Genomic DNA, 5,400 nt, shown 5'->3' with positions numbered 1-5,400 from the left:
ATACTTGAGCTGAACAAGGCTTATGTCTTACTTGGTGCAGCGCTTGAGTCTGTTTATGTTGTGTGTTACTATGACTCCTTTCCTTCTGATCTTTGAAGAGTAGCCATGCAATACTACCAGTGTTAAACATTTTCCTGAAAACCGTCCCACAGCATTAGGAGCAAAAAAAAATTTATTTACAAAACTTCATCTACACCCACCAAACATTTTGACTGAACAGAATTCAACAGATGAAACAGACAACATGCACCTACTTACTATCGGCTTGAACACATTCCGCATTCACCTTCAGGCCTCTGTTATCCCAACATTCACGCAAAAACACTCTCATATCCTCCATGCAGTTAAACACAAACATGAAAGAATGCCTGGCACTGATGATATCATCGTTATCGCCACTGTCATTCGCCTCCAGCAGACATCTCACTGCCTCTTTCTGCTCATTGGTTGACATGGCATGGAAAGTGGGTATCTTCAGTTCTCCACTAAAGATGCCTGGATTTTCATGTGTCCACTGCACAGCCAGGTGGAGATCCTGTACAGTTCTGGGCTGATCCTGTGACCCAGTCAAATACCATCAATTGGAATGACACTGTTGATGAAGCCGGATTTTTGCCATTACTCAATGACCGAAAGTGTCTTGCTGCTGATCTTTCTGCGAGGCAGCCGAAGAAGAGGCTCAAGTCCACCCTGGCTCAGGTCGACAGCCTCTGGTGTCCAGAAGGCAAAGTGCTGGCCATGCCTTTTCGAAAGGGAAAAAATAAAAAATCACAATCATATTAATGAAAAGGACAGAATATCACTTTCTGATGAAACAAACATTTGCCTCGCAAAAGTCGAATGGGTGGCCGGTGCAAATGCAGAGAATGTAGATATTATAGAATGATGAAAAGAAAGACATCTTACAAAAACAGCATTTGCCATGATCATCATAACTCCACAGTGGTTTGTGGACGATTGTTGAGGAAAGCTCTGAAAAACAGAACATTGAAATGTAAATACACATAAATGAACACAATGAACGTGTTAAAAGTCATTTGTATGGCCATGCCAAATAAAAATCATACGCAGTCACACTTCTACTGAAGCATTAATATGCCAATATGTTTAAAGATTCTTACCCATAGCCATGGAACATGGTATCAGTATTTCATGTTGGCCAGTAGTATCCAGAAACAACCCTGTCTCTGGTCGCCCTCAAACCTCCATGGTTTCCAGTTCCAGGGTGGTCATGGCACCCGTGCAGAACTGACTTCTTTTCTTCCTCGGACAAAACCACTAACCGGAGGTATTGTCGGTGGGATCCCATATAGAACAACCTGCCGTCTTGTCAAAGACATGATTAGATTCTTTAGATTTGACATCCTTCTTCAGTCCCTCAGTCAATGTAGAAGCAATTAAAATTTTCATGATTTTAAACCATCCATCTATAAGACGAATTACATAGTACATAAGTATATTTAAGTGCATACATTCAATTAATAAGCAGGATTTAACTATTTTCATTGCAGTCGTACACTGAAAACTAAGTAAATACAAATAAAACAAAAGTTTAAAAAATTATCAAATGCACAGTTAATTACTAACTGTGCATTTGATAATTTATCCAATAAATAATGATACTGAACATTAAAACAAGGCATTTGAAATACGAACACCGTGATTTGTATTTTGAAAAGGACATTACAAATTTCGCAAGTTAAAACCGTGCAATTATCATACCTTTCAATGCAAAACTGCATGATGAACGGCGTATGTCTTTCCTCTGGCGCTTAGACAGGCTGGAGTCAATGATTCCGTTTCAGAGAAAATCTCTTAATAATTTAAAGTAGGTGAAACTCCTCATCTTGACGGACACAAGTAGAAATCAACCTGCTGCAACAAGAACGTTTGACTGTGACAACGTGGTGACGTCATTACGCTCAAAACTTGTACGCGTACACAGTAAATACTGGGTACTTGCACATGCGCGTAAAATGTATAATTTTCAGATTTTAATGTTAAATATACACTATTTTAACATTTAAAAAACTATTTAAAAAAACACCACTTTACGCGATATAACCAGTAAACACAATTCGTCGACCTTGCGCGTGCGTGTTACTAACATCCGGTTCCAGACCCGGAACTTCCGGCGGACCGCATCTGGCAAGGCGGACCGCATCTGGCAGTGACACCCCCTTCACCACTGCTGTGTTTACAAACGAGAGCGAGAATACTCGCGTTGGTGCTGCGCGGCGTTAGCTGCCGACCTGAAAACAGCCTTCCGCGGCGGTCTTTTTCACAGCTGGTAGGATGGCAGAGGAGTCAGGCGTCAGCACGGTAAGACCATCCGTCGTTCACGTGCATTTCACCAAACTCCGTCCTGCCATTCCTTTATTTGGAACTATACGATTAGCTGCAGCGACAAGTTTTTACTCGCGACTTTCACTTAATGAAGCCTGTTCACACACAGCAACCCGCGTTAGGAACGGATCATAAAGTATCCGCGGTCATGACACCCTGAGCCAGAACAACGGTTTTGGGGCTCTGGGGACGGGATCTTGCGAGGGCCAAAGACCCGCGGCCTCTACAACTCTTCAGGCCAGACTTCCTCTCTACCGCGGTCAAATTAGTTGGATGTTGGATATTCGACAGATATTCGCTCCACCAGAGCCGGTGTTGTTCGGTCTGTGTCCCCGGTCGCTGATCTCGGACGAGCTCTCTCGCTGGCAGCGCTAAGACGAAGTCCACAAATTCTCAGTCGTGAAATTATCATAAAAGTCAGTGAGAATGTTTGCACTATTTCTTCAATAGCTCCGAGGAAAAGTGTTCAGATGAGTCCAAAGTGAGTGTAAACTATCACCAGACATGAGACACATTGGAGACGGACACTTTCATTTCATAACTGTACTGTTATGATTCCATTATTATTAATATATTCATATTTTCTCACTATTTCTTCAATAGCTCAGAGGAAAAGTGTTCAGGTGAGTCCAAAGTGATTGTAAACTGCGAATAGATGTGAGAGACATTGGAGACGGACACTTTCATTTCATAACTTTACTGTTATGATTTTGTTATGATTGATATATTCACATTTTCCCGCTATTTCCTCAATAATGTTCAACCTGATGAGTCACAAACTGCATTCTATGTCTCTCCCATCACCCATCATGAGACACAGCTGAGACACTGGACGATGAACAAATGTGATTCAACTAATATTTTTCAACTAATGATTTCATTTACACAAGTCACATTGTCATTTTCATTTCTCTGCTTCTTCAAAATGTTCTGTGTCCATACCCATACACTGCATGGAGCCAAATTCTGCAGGAATCACACTGGACCTTTAGAAATGTTAAAACAAAGTGGTTAAATGTACCACTTTATACTTCTGTTTAATATTAAAACATCTCACTTAGTTTGTTAGTGGTGGTCCACAACCTGGGGGTCTTTACGCATTCCACAACAGCTGTTTACATCAAACACTAAAACACATAAACGTATGTTGAAAATGATTGATTATTGTAAATCATCCATTGTACCTCATGCCTTGAGGATTTTCGCCAGAATCGTGCGCTCTTTTAACCATCTTCTTGTTGAAGGTGGGTCATAACTGCCCCACGCCACTTAATATCCACCCAGTCAGTTTTGCGATGGCATGTTCTCCTCACATTGAAGAATTTCCTGAGAGATGATGTAAAAAGGTAACTAAGAACACTTACAGTATAATAAGTAATAATTTTGGAATATTTAAAATAAAATAAATAAATTATCACAAGAAGATGGTTGCAGCTGCGGCACCATTGTCTTCCACATTTTTCTGCGTTGTATTAATGCTGTCTGTGTCAAAGAAACATTTAAATTCACTCGAGTCTCCATGTATTTGTTTGCCACTACGAAAATGATGGATCATCAAATTAAGGCAGAATTTTTTGTTTATGAACACCATGAATGGATAATAATGCCAATTATCATCCATTCATGGAATTACGCCATGTCCAGCCCAAATCCTCTATTAGCTCCCCAATGTTACATTTCCAACTTCAAAAGGGGAAATGCAGAAAGAGCGCACGAAAATCCTCAAGGCATCGGGTACAATGGATGATTTACAATGATCAATAATTTTCAACATACGTTTATGTGTTTTAGTGTTTGATGAAAACAGCTGTTGTGGAATGCGTAAAGACCCCCAGGTTGTGGACCACCACTAACACACTAAGTGAGATGTTTTAAAATTCAACAGAAGCATAAAGTGGTAAATTTAACCACTTTGTTTTAACATTTCTAAAGGTCCAGTGTGATTCCTGCGGAATTTGGTTCCATGCAGTGTATGGGTATGGACACAGAACATTTTGAAGAAGCGGAGAAATGAAAATGGCAATGTGACTTGTGTAAATGAAATCATTAGTTGAAAAATATTAGTTGAATCACATTTGTTCATCGTCCAGTGTCTCAGCTGTGTCTCAAGATGGGTGATGGGAGAAACATAGAATGCAGTTTGTGACTCATCAGGTTGAACATTATTGAGGAAATAGCGGGAAAATGTGAATATATCAATCATAACAAAATCATAACAGTAAAGTTATGAAATGAAAGTGTCCATCTCCAATGTCTCTCATATCTGTTCACAGTTTACAATCACTTTGGACTCACCTGAACACTTTTCCTGGGAGCTATTGAAGAAATAGTGAGAAAATATGAATATATTAATAATAATGGAATCATAACAGTACAGTTATGAAATGAAAGTGTCCGTCTCCAATGTGTCTCATGTCTGGTGACAGTTTACAACCATTTTGAACTCACCTGAACACTTTTCCTCGGAGCTATTGAAGAAATAGTGCAAACATTCTCACTGACTTTTATGATAACAACACCGGCTCTGGTGGAGCGAATATCTGTCGAATATCCAACATCCAACTAATTTGACCACGGTTTCCTACCTTCACTGTATATGCCCGACCTGCATTTATTCCGTTGAATTATGCCTAGGAAGCGAACTGTATCGCTATCTGTATATATCTATATGCACCTTTATTTCCATCCCTATACTTGCGATGAATTGAAAGGCCTTTATTGGTGTTGAACTCTGTCAGTTCAAGTTAGTGGGCATTCAACTTCCAACATTTTATTGTGTTTTCCCTCTGGTGAAGGGGGTGATAGTGGTTCTGTCAAGTCACTATTATAGTCTGTTCCCGCTCGTTGATTGGTCTCAGGGAGACTCAGGCACGATATATAAGTCCAGTATTCACTGCAAGTATCAAGTAGTTTACACATGACAAATTCTGTCTGGCTGCTGTTGTGAGCTCCCGCCATGTGACGCTCAAATGAAGTGGTATTATCAAGTGTATCACGCTGCTGATCATGACATGAAGTGCAATAGTCACTGTAGTGTCAAGTAGTTTCCTGCTG

The 5,400-nt window shown here is 40.2% G+C and overlaps 1 long non-coding RNA gene across 1 annotated transcript; it reads right to left on the bottom strand.

Annotated features, from left to right (window-relative positions):
* Nucleotides 1–203: 203 nt before the first annotated feature.
* Nucleotides 204–1,520, bottom strand: LOC128768658 (uncharacterized). The gene is made up of 3 exons (XR_008416258.1): nt 1,122–1,520; nt 907–972; nt 204–742 (listed from the first exon to the last, which is right to left on the bottom strand). It is a non-coding gene; the product is annotated as an uncharacterized LOC128768658 (long non-coding RNA).
* Between the last annotated feature and the right edge of the window lie 3,880 nt (nt 1,521–5,400).

The sequence above is a fragment of the Synchiropus splendidus genome, chromosome 12, assembly GCF_027744825.2.
Source record: "Synchiropus splendidus isolate RoL2022-P1 chromosome 12, RoL_Sspl_1.0, whole genome shotgun sequence".
In the NCBI taxonomy this organism is placed as follows: Eukaryota; Metazoa; Chordata; class Actinopteri; order Syngnathiformes; family Callionymidae; genus Synchiropus; species Synchiropus splendidus.
The sequence above is the reverse complement of the archived record's forward strand: the minus strand, read 5'-3'. Positions and strand labels throughout refer to the sequence as shown.